This window comes from Ambystoma mexicanum, chromosome 10 (assembly GCF_040938575.1).
Source record: "Ambystoma mexicanum isolate Mex_15411 chromosome 10, UKY_AmexF1_1, whole genome shotgun sequence".
NCBI classification, from domain to species: domain Eukaryota; kingdom Metazoa; phylum Chordata; class Amphibia; order Caudata; family Ambystomatidae; genus Ambystoma; species Ambystoma mexicanum.
The window spans coordinates 773486693-773500801 of record NC_090932.1 but is presented as its reverse complement, the minus strand read 5'-3'; the positions used below and the strand labels follow the sequence as shown (position 1 = coordinate 773500801).

Below are 14109 nucleotides of genomic sequence, written 5' to 3'. Positions count from 1 at the left end.
AACCCCCTTGTCCCAGCTGATTGGAGATTTATATCTTAAAAAAGCATTTTCCTTTTCTTCCTGTTGATGGCATAAAATCTTGTTTCAGCCAAGTCTCTGGACTTGGCACTACTTTGGATATTTGATAGTCCCACGTATGCCATCATGTGAAATGGTTTAGAAAGTTCCTCACAGGAATGGGCGACTTTGTCCCCTAAAGGGGTGTCTCTCCCATTAAGGTCTCACTTGCTTCTAACCAAAGGGAGGATATTGCGGAGCAGGCTCCCCTCCCTAGCCTCAAAGGGAGGAGGGGCTCCCCACTGTGGAGAACCGACAAATTCCATCTATTTTTCACACCACCCATAGACTGCTATGGTAATTTCCACCCACTACCTGCCCCTTCCCGCCCACAAGACATCCTCCTGGGATCTCAGAGCTTTATCAAGCAGTAAGATCAAACTTTGTTGTGTGCCTGCCAGTGTTTTTTTTATTTTTATCATAGTGTTCATGGTTAAAAAACAAACCTTTTGAACATGGTTCACAATCATTAAGAGAACATAAAAAAATAAAAACATAAAAACATTAATACAAAATGATAACATTTGTCAGCAACCAGCAAAATCAATACATTAAAAGTAGCACATTCTGTAGCAACATCCAATTGATTAATAATAGCATTCAATAATCTTTAAGATTCCTCATAGCTCAAAGTATTTCCCGAAATTTCTGCCAAATGTAATATGTTAAAAGTTAATTTCAGATTGCACCCAGAGTATAAAAAAGCCCAACTTTTATATGTATTATAGTTTGTAAATTCATAATGAACATTTTTAAATCCTTCCTTGTATACCAATCTCAAAGCTTGACAGTTTGTTAATATCTGTCTTGAAGTTTCTACTTCAACTTTACACATACGACATGTACTTTCTTCATAAGGCATATTCAACCATGCTCCTATTCTGGAGTGTGTAGAAAGGCGGTTAAAACACAACTGCATAATGAATCTTCGGATCTTATAATTACTCAACAATGTATTCAAAAGACTTTTTATAGGAAAACCTTGATGCACATATGAAGCAAAGCTAGATATACCCACCAATTTAAGCAAGTTACAGTCTCTAACCCAGGTATTAAATCCAGTCTAGTCAGTTCTAAATTATTCATGAGGCCAGCATTAAAGCCTATTCATTTAAAGAAACCTCTAATATCCATGATCCAATTCTTTAAAACCCCCCGCAATGGGTCCATTAAAAGCATTTCTAGGACGTTATGATACATGGATTGTGCATTATCCCTTTCCCCTCGCATACTTAGAAAGAACATTCCGTCAGCTATCTTTTTCTGGGTTTATAGAGCAGTAAGACACAGCTCCCAGTTAATGGCTTCCACTGTGAACGAATTAGGCAAACCCAGGGCCAAACGCCAGATCTTTCACTCCTAGGTTCTAAACCAGCTTGTCTCCTAAAAAGAGAAAATCTCTATACCATGAAGTGTACAATGGTCGAGGCTAGTCATAGCTTTGAAGAAATCCTTCAATCGAATAATCATTACTTCGTCTAATCAGCTTCCTGATAGCATGGAACCTCTTCATAACCTTATTTTTTATTGTCATTGCTAATGTATCCACATTCAAGGAATTGTAATAGTTACCCCCAAATAAACATCGGCATGGACCACCTCGTTAATTTAATTGTGAATTTTCCAATTAAACAAGTGTCTTCTTTTTACTGGACCGAATTATCAATCTTAGTTTTACTAGGATTTATGGCCAAATGATTGTCCAATGAGTAGTTGGAGAGAGCATCCAATCTCTGATTAAGGCCAATCTGTGTCCTATCTAGAATGATGTTATCATCTGCATATGGCAGCCATGTAATATGTTGATGGCCTATATTGGGAGGGGCAATTCCTTGAATTCTAAGGGCTTCATCTATATCAGCAACATAGAGGTTATAAAGGGTCGGCGCTAGTGTACATCCTTGCTTCAAACCTTGATTGTTCTGATGTTACCACTTAGCTGTCTTTCTATATTCAATCTAACTTTAAGCATAGCCTTGGTATGACATGCATTACTTACCGTAATAGCATTTCTGATGATTGTATCTGCTTAGATTCACATGCTGTGCATATAGTCCGACATCTAGTGGTAACCGCGGAGTATTGAATCTTGTCTTTCGAGGATCAAAAGGGGACATCGACATGGGTGTGCCTGTAACATTATCCCCAACGTGATGTGTAGTGTACCCAAAATCCCTTGCACGTCGAGGTCACTCCGATTCTATTTTTTCTGCCGTTAGGGAGCCTTATGACTATCGTGAGTGAGTACAGAAAAGAGAGAATAGTATTAAGAAGTCTATGTTCCTTCCATCCAAGCAGTGAGGAAGGGTGGGGGCATGTCAATCTAAGCAGATACAATAATCAGAAAGGCTATTACGGTAAGTAACGCATGTCTTCTGATGCTTGTTAATCTGCTTAGAATCACATGCTGTGCATAGACTAGCGAGCAGTACTTGGAGTTGGAGGAGAGATGTGAGAAGGAACAGTAGTGAAAAGATGTCTTAGTACTACTTGTCCCACCTGAGAATCAGAACTAGAGTGAGTATCTAGGCAATAGTGTTTTGTAAAGGTGTGTACAGTACTCCAGGTTTCCGCTTTGCAAATGGACACGAGAGGAACATTGGCAATGAATTCTACGGAAGCCCCAGTGCCCCGAGAAGAGTAGAATGTAGAGATAACCATAGAACTGAAATGTAGCATGTAACCATTTGAGGATTTGCAGGGTTATTGCTGATGAACAGCATGGACCTTTAGTTTGTTTGAAACTATGAAAAGAAATGTTTTTTAGTTGCCACATATTGTAATGTATGTTTTTACAAGTGTTAGAATGGTCAGAAGTTTGGTTAGTCTGAATGGTGTGTATGAGTCACGCCAGGTCAGTAAGTGAGGTGTGTGTGTGAGTCACACCAGGTCAGTAAGTGAAGTGAGTGTGAGTGTCACGCCTGGTCAGTCCGAGTTGTGTGTGTTAGGCAGAATTGCATGCAGTACCCTCTGGGACCACCACATACAATTAGGACCACAGGTGTAAGCAAAACCAACCTTTGGTATAAGTCTGTACTACACAGTTTGTGGTAGCGAGCTGAGCAGCCAGACTTAACTCAAGAGGGAATGTGAGCAGTAAATGAAGTTACACAGAGGTCTTACAATCACAGTGGTTCAAGTAGACACTTATACTCAAGGTTTCTTGGTAAAACACTTATAAATTTATTACACAATAATATGGAAAACATTCACTAGAAGGAGGAAACTTAGTATTATACACAAATATACGTCAACACAAAAACAATACTTTTCTGAGCAATTTAAACTCCCCTGAAATAGAAGCCAAAGGGCATTTCAGTCACTTTGAATGAGAAGGCAAAGCCACAAGTTAATAGAATAGATCACAAATACATTCTTAGGCAGTGCAAATAGTTTCAGTTCACTAGAGGACTCAATTCAGTTCAATAGACTTAGGGCAAAGTCGATGGGCTAGTGTCTTGGATAGGAAAGAGCAGTTCTTGTAGTAAACTGTAAAGTTCTCAGAAGTAGTTTGCACGAAAAATAATCATTTGTTGAGTCACAAGCTGATAAGGCCTGCAAGTTGGGAAAAGTTCTGCGAACTTTCACTGCGAGAGGTTAAGTTCTCTCAATCGGGTTGGCACAGTACCTTAAAATGAAGAACAAGATGCAGCTGAAGACGTTGGTACCTGGCAGTTCCTGCAGATCTCACTGTTCCTGAGCCTCAGTCGTGGGACAAGAGGGAGGACCTCGGGGGACTCCTGCAACGAACGGGATCGTCGGAAAACGCAGACAAAATAGAGTCACTTCAGTTCCAGTAGCTGTAATTCAAGCACACGAGCTGGTGTCCCTCTCCCTGGTTAATCCTAACCAGCCTTGAGAAAGGTATCCAGGTGGCTTACGAGTGCATTGGTCCCACCAACTCAAAGGATGAAGTTGTCCTGGAAGGGGTTTCTCTGTCGAGATGAACTTTGCAATTCGGACCTGCAGCAGGGCTTCACCAGGCAAACCAACGGTCTAGTCGTTTCAGCAGCCGTCCTCTTCCAGCTCGTCTTTGGTTCTTTCGTTCCAGTGGTCGACTCTGCCTTCCAAGTCCAACAGTTTTCTCCTTTTCATTCCAGCCTAGCTGTCACTCACTCAGCAGGGTGGCTGTCCTTGCTGGACAGTCAGCCAGCCAATCACGACAGAGTGCATTTGGGTCTCCAAGGAGACTAAGCACAGGGCGCATTGGCCACCTCCCTCACTTCCTGCCCACCCCAGACACTCAGGCGCCAAAGGCGGTCTTCAGTCATGAAGCCTGCCAAAGGCATACGAACAAAGGGACCAAACCTGGTTTGGCGCGCAGAGAGAAACTCTAGGACGACCTTTCCAGAAAGAAATGGTAAAAAAGAAGACCGGGACCCGTTTAAACAAAGGGGCTTAAGGCGCAATCTTGGAAACCTTGGCTCCTGCGATTTTTAGCTACCAGTGTTCGTGATCGGGAAAAATCATGGTGGTTCGTTGTAAAACCCCTGCCACCAGCCATTTCGATAGAAAAGGGTAGAATTTGACTGCTACATGAGTGTTTAGACACAGGGGATTCTAGGTAATCCCTCCAGCACTCTATAGGAAGATAGTGTGTGCTGGGTCTAGGAATTTAAAAAGACTAGTAATGTCAATTTAACCTTACATTCTCTGGGAAACAGTAGTTTATCCCAGAGAAGGTATCTAAACCTTTTGGAAGTCTAAAAGACATCCCTGTGTTACTGCACTGAATGTACTGTGTAACACACATGAAAAGATGATCCCTATGGAGTCGTCTAAAACTCCATAATCAAAGAACACAAGAGTAAAACACACATCAAAATACATGAAAGAAAAAAAGGCTCACACTCTTTCCAGGTAAGAAAATTCAAGTCTTCAAAATCCAGCAAAGTTGCTGGGGGTCTCTAAGGTGAAAGGAATTAGCACATTTATGAGAATTCTCCCTAACACTGTGTGAGTCACGCCAGGCTAGTAGTTTGGTTGGAGAGGGATGGATGCCTTCCGGGTTGTGGAACCTAAGTGAAAATGGAGGAGGGACACCTCAGCATGTTTTACAGAGTTGCCTACTCTTTAAACAAGGAGTTGTGTGTTGTAGTAATTTCAGTAAGGATGGGAGATGTGTTGTGATGTGCCTTCGTGTGTGTGGTGTTGTGATAAGGGAAGGAAATGCATTGTGAAGTGCTTGTCTTTGCATGTTGGAAGCCTGTGATGTCACATGGAATGTCGTGCTGTGAATGAGACAATGTTTGTTTCAGGGTTCCAAGCACAGGCAGTTAGAACAGATACTGGCACCCATCACCCAGGCAGGGGCTCTCTATGTGTCTTATATAACTGTAATCTAAGAAGATACTATTAAAGCTTAAAAGGAACCTACCATGAAGGCTAGCAGGTCACTTTATTTAAGAACCTTACATATTTTTTGTTCGCTGGCAACATTGAAATATGAAAGTATGCATCTTTGATATCCATTGTTGCCATACAATCCCCTTGCTTTAGAAATGGGATTACCTCCTGTAGCGTTGTCATTCTGAATTTTTGTGGCAGGACATACGTGTTTTCAGGATACATGTCTAAGACAGGATGCATGGTTAAATCCCTCTTTAGGACAAGGAAGTACATTGTATAAATACCCTTGTTTATCTCTAGCAGAGGAACCAGCTCTATTGCTCCCTTTTGAAGTAGCGTGTTCACTTCTTGTAAAATCAAATTATGTTCTCTTAAATTGCTCCTTAATTTTGGAGGATAGTGGCAAGGTTTTTCCAGTAGTTCTATAGAATATCCCCTGAACACCCACTGATCTGAAGTTATGCCCTCCCATGCGTCAGTGAAAAGAGATGCAAACCGCTACTCTGGTAGTATAGGAGACATGGACTAAGTTGTCATTTGGGGACAGGTGTGGTGGAGACTTTGGAGGCTGTACTTCTGCCCCGATTTTTACCCCTTTTAAACCCTGTGGTGTGAAAAGAAGAGGACTGACCCTGAGGGGAGCACCATGTGGATGAGGAAAGCCCAAAACCAGATTGTGAGTCTCTTGTGAAACCTTGGTTCCAAAAAGGAACTTCGGGTATTGAAAACTTCCTGTTAAATGAACGGTTTGTTTGAAATTTGACTTAGTCGCTTTAGGGTCTTATACTCCTTTTTAGTGGTCTCCAATGCGTCGTCCACTGCTTCCCAAAGAGGACAGAATCCTCTATTGGCAGGTTTAAGAGGGTTGCTTAAGTTTCAGGCTTATAGCCTTAATTATGAAGCCACGGATGGCGGTTTAACATTGTTCCTTCAGCTATAATCCTTCCAGCAGTGTCTGCTGATTCTAATGTATTTTCTAACAGATTCGCCACCACCTGTTGTGAGAAACCCAAGGGCCTCTTCACACCTACTCCCCTTGTATCCTCTTCTCAGGTGGCTTTTGGTTCCTGAACCTGGGGGTGGAGATGTGTGGTAGGATCACCTGGGTGGAGAGTCCTTAGGGAGTGGGGAAGAGCATGTCTTTGGGTAATGCATAGTATCCCCCTTTCCCTCAGAGTTGTATACACCAACATTCAGTTACATCACTCTGGTACTGACGGGAGGAAGAGGCCTAGAATCTATTGCGAGGGCCAGGCATGTCCGGAGAACAGAAGTTATTGTGGTCAGGTAATTGGACTCCAGGGCTCGCACCTACAACCTGTTAAGGCGTCACAGGTGCATAAAAGGTGGGGCCGTCAGCAAGGAAGGGAAATCCAGGAGGAGAGAAGCTGGGCTGGGAGAGACTGGCCTAAGAGGGGAGAATTCCTGCCCAAGAGGGGGCTGCCGAGTAGAGTCCTGCCTGGAAGCCAAGACGCCAGCTACTGCAAAGGAGACCAAGACACTGGGGCATGAGCTGGTCGTGGCAGCGTTGAGGCCACCATAATCTCCTCTGCTGGTGCCCACAGCCAGAGCTGTGGGGCACGGAATTCTCCCGAGTGCTGCAGGCGAAACCGGTAGCATCCGCAAGTGAAGAGAGGAGCTACCAGCAACGCACAGCGAGGTTCGCAGAAGGCCAGCGTTACTTTCAGATCTCCCAGAAGTGTGCGCTGAGCCGAAGAACACCAGGAGAAAGAAGAGATGACACCCAGAGGAGCAGCCGAGGACCAGTGAGTGAATTGAAGGGATCACTCATACGAGGGCACTCCTGGGGCTATAAGTGGGCATAAGATCGAGCAGACGTTGAACTATAAGTAAAGGAACTGGAGTATAAAGCAAGCATTATTGAATACCAAACTAAAGGAAATCTTTGATGAGCCTACGAATGAAATAAAGTGTAAAACACAAGTAATTAACATTTCAAGGCAAATGACGAAGCTTTATGAGTATCAGGAAAAGCAAGTGATGAGCACTTATGAAGATTGTGAAAGCAAGGTCGTGGAAGATAGTAAGCTCACACACACTTAAGAGACTCGAGGGTATATTTATCTGGACCCCTTTAAACACCCCTCTTTAGCTTAACACAATACGGTACATTAATTTAGTTTAGTTGTTCCCTTGCCTTTTCATGCTTTCACCAACTGGCTTATAGGTCTCGATTCAAGTAGTCGCATCCATAACATTCACTTCTAATTTTTGTTTCCAGCGCCAAAAAGGAAATCTATGAATCTGTATCAATTATTACAAAAAATATATCTTTATTTGTTCTACATAAAATGACAAAAATTCATTACCAAGAAATGCATATTTTTTACTTTGTCTTAAAGGAAATATATGCATCACATGCAATGTTGCTTTAAAAAGCAATACAATCAGTCTGTATGGTCTGTACAATACTCATTTTTATTTACTTCTTGAACTTAATTCATCGGGTTATCTGTTCATCCTCAAGCTCAGGAAGACACAGAACAGTCCCTAATTAACAATGATTACAGTGATACTTAGTCATCCAACTTTTCAAAAACCCCTCATTACCCGACATGTTTCATTCCTCACTCATTCTTCTATACATTCTATCTAGGAAATTCATCAGGGTTATGCTGATCATACAGTTTTTTTTCTGCTTAAAGGTTCCTTTTTCCAAAGCAGATGGGGTAGGTGGTTCTATTCCTCACTACCCTTTTGTTTTCTAGGCCACAGCCAGTGTCCTACTGAAAAAGCAGGCAAAGGGAACATTGGTTTAGTATTAACCAATCTCATATACTTTAATTGTAACAATTGTGTGTTTTATTCACAGAAAGGGTAAATTAAAAACTGCCTTTCATTTCATTTTCTAATCTACTCTCTCGGCTCAGTCCAGTGGGTTAGTCTGGATTCCATAAAAAAAAAACAACAAGGCCACCCATCTGGCAGCTATCACATCAGTGAGGAGCGGGCAACGGGGGGCCAGAGCAGCTTGCAACAGGCAATTACGGGTAGGGGGGGGGGGGGGAACGGCCGGTGGCGGGAGTCTGGGGTAAAAGGCTCTCGCCCTGGGTGGCATCGAAGATAGGGAGGGGCAAAGCTCTAGCCCAGGAAAATAACTTATTCCATGGGGGGAGACCAGCATTCCTACCCTACTGATTGACTGCTGCAACTCCCCTGAGTGGAGTGTGGAGAGAAGGCAAGAGTGATATAGAGTAGTAGATGGGAAAACATCAGAGGGTTAGGGAGGAGTAAACGAAGAGAACGGAAGGAGAGGTCATCAGGGTTTAGGTGCATGAGAGGTAAAGACCAAGTGAGACCTCAGTGTTTGGAAAGACACCACATTGAGATTTATTTTTGTGGGACCCCAGGTTAGGACCGACCTAGAAATTCCTGGAGGGAGAGAGCAAAATAAGGTGATCACCTTTAAGCCCTCACTGTTAGACTGCCAGATCCTACTTAGTAGGGGTTAACAATCTCTAGTGCCCACCCGGGGATTTAGGGAGGCTTTGGCTAGGCAAGGAAAAGCCCAATGGCAATGAGACATACAGCCATTAGTGAGATCCGATTAGAATTTTAATTATAAACCCTTGAACCGCCTTTGAGAGTTGGTGTCCTCCTGTGACATCTTACAAATAAAGAACAATAGGAAAAAGCAAGTAATCCTTCCTTAACCGGAAAGCTCTGTAAGAACAAATGCCCATATTGAGCATCTTCTCTAGTCAGTGAGTAGTGCTTACGGAAGGTATGCATGGAGGCACAGCCTGACAGTTTTCAGTTGTACACCACTGCGCAGAGCAGACGTTCCACCTGGCTCCTCTTAGAATTTGCACACATTTTTTTGGGGTAACTCAGAACAACATTTGATGCACAGCACACAAGATGTTTTACAATACAGACTTCCCTTATCTGATCAGCAAACCCAACCAGCAGCAAGTCATCCTACAGTCTTTATTTCTGTTCACATAAAACCTAAAGGGTTATTGAGCCCTGTTTATGAAATCTCCTTCACTGTAGAAAGGTGAACAGGAGTAATGAAAAAGACACTTTTGATCTCTTGCATGAAATTCCCAGTCACCTGTCGCCAGAAATGGGCGAACACTCAAGGTTACTTTTTGTTTAGAAAAATACATGGTGGAAGAGAACAATCCAAGTATGTCAACACATGCAACATCATGTTGCAAATGTAGTGTAGGGATAATGCTGCAACAATGCCCACACTGATGGTCTGATCAATTTGGAACAATGAATACCCCACACCAAACATTAGTTGGCAGCCTTTGCAAAGCATATAAATCTAAACATCTATAGCCCGTCTGGAATTAGCCCTGGACCCCAAGGGTAATCTTAGTGGGAGATACTTAGAAAAGTAACTGTTATAAATGATCAGGCTTCAGATCATAACTTGCAACACATTATATTGCCTAGCTATTTACAGTAGCACAACACTGAACATTCCTTAGACCACCTCAAATTTAGCAGTGGTGGGCCAGATTGATGAATGCCCTACGTATAGATACATTCTACCGATCCATAACCTAAACTGTTGAAAGCATTTTCTGTATTTTCACAGCTAGGACTGTAGGGGAAGGCTTATGGGCAGTTGTTTCCAGGGTCGTCTTCTGATGATTGCAATGACAGACCCCTTTTGTAGCTTCTAATGTTAGATGTTAGGGAGAATTCTCAGACGTGCTAATTCCCTTCTACCTTAGAGACCCCCATTTTTTTTTGCTGGACTTTTAATTTCTAACCGGGAGAGAGTGGGACCTTTTTCCCCACTCTCTCATGCATCTTTCTGTGATTTGGACTTTTTTTGACTTTGGAGACTGACAAACACTATAGGCATCATCTTTACATTGTGACACACAGCACCTTCAGTGTAGTGACACAGGGGAAGTCTTTTAGATTTCCCAAATGTTGAAATACCCTCTCTTGATGAAACTACTGTTTCCAAGAGCAGTGAAGTGAATTTGACTTTACTTACATTTTGTAACTTTCTCGACCCAGCACACACTATCTTACAACAGGGTGCTGGAGGGGTTACTTAGTATCCCCTTTGTATAGTTTCTCATGTAACATTTTTAGGTTACCCTTTCTACAATTAATGCCTGGTGGCAGTGGTTTACTTTTTACTACCATTGTGTGTATTTACCGCGAGTTGCAATTGCAGCTGCAGTTAGACACCCATGGGTGCCCATTTTGTCAAAATGGCTGCAGCCTTCTCTTTTCTGCCATTTCTTGATGGAAAGGTCCCTCGAGATTTACTCTGTGCGCCAAACCAGGTTTGGTCCCTTTGTTAGTTTTGTCTATGGCGGGATTCACGAGTGAAGCCCCCCTCTGGCGCCAGAGTGTCTGGCAGGAAGTGAGGGAGGTGCCCAAAACTCCCTGTGCTTGGTATCCTTGGTTACAGTAATGCACCCAAGTGTGATGGTTGGATGGCTGTCCTCTGAGGACAGCCACCCTGCTGTGTGATTGACTGCTAGGCTGCGAATGAATGGGAGAAACCTGCATAAAAGGCAAGGCTTTTAGCTCGGTAGGCAGAGTCGACCACTGGACGAAGTAATCCGAAGAACTTGGAGCGACGCCTGCTGCAACTCCTGGACCGTTGGTTTGCCCGGTGAAGCCCTGCTGCTGTGCTCAAGCTCTGAAATCCACTCAACTAGGAAGGATGACTTCTGCCCTTGGGTTGGTGGGATCAATCGACCCCAAGACAAGCTCATCTGGAAATCCTCTTGGAGCTGGCTGTACTTCCATTGCTGCTGAAGAAACCAAAGTTCCAGGGAGAGGAACACCAGAATCGAGTGAGTCTCTAAGTCAGACCCGAGCTCCAGGAAGATCCTCCGGACTCCCAGGAAGCAGGACTGACCAAGCCTGAGCCACCTCAATAGAGTGCTGGACCCCAGATGCAAGGAAAGTCTAGAGTGGTACCCGAGAGACCGCAGTGGTGCTATTTGCTATAGATGTGAGGATCTGAAACCACGAAGTGCCGCTGAATCGAAGTTTGCCCATAGCTGCCATCGACCTTCAATTTGTAGTGCTGGAGTCCCCAGATGTCCTCCCTCTTGTCCCCACGACCGAGACCCAGGAACAACAGGTTCTGCAGAGCTACACAGGAACAGAAGCCAGTTGGAAACATTTCCTCTAACCAAAGATACTGTGAAAATAAGGGGACTTACCTCTTGTTGTGTAGCCTTACGTGTTCTCAGTTGAGACTGGTCTTGGTTGCTTTGCAGAGTTGCTTGCAGCTTTGCCCCTCACAAGCCTCCCAGCTTGTGGCCCTACAGTGATTCTATTTATGTTTACAAAGACTTCTAAAATACTGTGCAAGACTTTTACTTACCTGCAAGAAGTGTTTCAGCTCACCTAGACATTTGCTCAACTAACATTGACTGGCCTGGATCCCTGAAAGACTTTTCTTACCTCTAACTTTGTGCTTTACCTTTCCTCCAGGAAAGGGTTAATTTACTTTGTATTGGTGGGGGTTCAAAAGTACATACCTTCTTCAGAATTTAGAATAGTAGTTATCTCTGCTTTACTCTTAAACTCTTTTCTTTGACACAAAACTCAGTATTGCTCTAAATGTAACAGTGATATATTAATGTCCACAGTGTCCTAGTTATTTATGTCACCTCAGGGTGTAGGAAACATCTGTGTGTCATCCTAAAAGGGTACTTGCTGATTTAGAGAAACTAAGAGTGTGTATTTTGAAGTGTAGTTTTGTGTTACTTATATAGTGCTTCCTTCTGAAGAAGGCTTATTCAACTGACTGTTAAATTAATAATTATTTAATCAAGAAACCTTGAGTGTAAGAGTTTATTTGAATACTTATCACTGTGAATCTGTGTAAAAACCCTACTGCTCACATTGACCCCTCGAGATAAGCCTGGCTGCTCAGCCACACTACCACCCTCTGTAGTACAGACTTACACCAGAGGTTGGGTTCCTATTGCCAGGAGGTCAAGGTTGCTGTAGTCTCCCAAAGGGTACTGCACACAATCTTGCCTAACAGATGGAACTGTTAAAATACTGTGAAACGAAGATGTGTTTCGCATTGTTCTGCAAAATTGTGCTTGTAAATACTGTGACAGGGCCAGTGCTGGGGCCCCGTCAAAAGGGGGGAAGGGGGCCCACCGCAGCCCAACACGGTGGCCTGAATGGAGGCAAGCCCCCCCTCCCAAACCCTCCTTACCGGCATTGATGGCGGCCTCTAGACCGCAGATAAAGCAGCAGCCCCAGGAGACAAAGCGAGACTCTGAAGGACGCAAGGCGGCAGCATTATCCCTTCTACGGCGTGTCGCAAACAGAACACCGGCTGCAGGACGCAGCAAGAGCAGATGCAGCACCAAAGGGTGCCATGTCCTTCATAACACTGGCAGACTCAGAATGCTGGAGTCTACAGCCAAAAGGGAGCCACCACTAGACCACTAGGGAACTTCAACAGGACCCATGAAGGCCTTGAACCACTATGCCACCAGGGATTGGGGTTTCTTATGGAATAAAGGCTCCACAGAGGCTTGTACACACTACACCAACAGAGATAGAATTAATTGTTTAAAAGGCCCTGTAGGCCTTGAGTGTTGAGTTTTACAGCATCCTGGGACCCCAGCAGGGTCCATGTTTGGAAAGGGGTGTGTCTTCCTAGCTCTTCAGTCCTCCCATGGCCATTCCCTGTCACACCCACTGGAGTCAGGTAAGTGATTGGAAAAGGTAAGTAGCCAATCCTGGGAGGGGTGGGTATTTAAAGGAGGTGTGAGTGTGTAAGTGTGGGTTAGGTGGGTGAGGACAGGAGGTGGTGGAGGATGTCCGAGAGACCTGAGGAGGCGAGCAGCAGGAATGCGGAGGCTATGTTAAGGAGGGAGCCTGTGGAGTGTTTCTGTGAGGGAGGGGAGAGCGAGTAGCATAAGCAGAGGTAGGATAGAATAGTAGTAGTGAAAGAGGCAGTAATAGTCTGGAGTAAAGGTAGTAGGTGGTGGGGGTAGAGACTGAAGGACATAAGTGGTAGGGTGGTGGTCAGTAGTAGATGGGTGAGCAGGGCACCATATCTCTGGGTCCTAGGATCGCGAAAGGGGTGAGCAGGGCACCATATCTCTGAGCATCTTAGAAAAGTAAAAGGTAGTAGAGAGGTTGTGGTAGTAGCAGAATAAAAACAGCAGTATAGGTAGAGTGGGAAGAGCAACAGTGAGTAGGAGTAGATATTGGTGTAGAGTGAAATAGAAGTTATAACTAGAGGAACAATAAGAAAGTAGAGTGAAAGGAAGGAGGTAGAGGATAGTTGGAGATCCAAGCGTTAGCAAGAATAGGAGTGGGAAAGGCAATAAGATGTAAGGGTGGAGGTGGAAAGGGGCAGTGAGAGATTGGAGGTACTCTGACATAGTGTGAGGAGAACAAAGTAAGATCAGTATAGCGAACTGTCTTGTATAAGAGGGTGAGAAAGGTGTGATCATTAAAGAAGGCACTGTTCCCTAATCCCCGAGTACTAACCGATGACAGGAGAGGGAAAATTAGAAGTTCCCTAGGGATCCAGGTAGCCATGGACTTGGGGCAAACACCTAAAGTGCAGACGGAGAAGAAAAACAGCAAAGGATTACCTATCTGAGTGTTATTAACAACCCTGATAGGGACATCTGGGCTAGAGGGGTGGGAAGCAAGCCCAGGTAAGCCGTGAGTGTAAGGGGCCGGCCCTAGCACCAAATATCCCCAGCC

At 44.0% G+C, this 14109-nt stretch overlaps 1 protein-coding gene across 1 annotated transcript in view; it reads right to left on the bottom strand.

Moving 5' to 3' along the window:
* The window catches only part of GMPS (guanine monophosphate synthase), a 995590-nt gene that overhangs the window by 389480 nt on the left and 592001 nt on the right, over positions 1-14109 (bottom strand). The window lies entirely within an intron of this gene.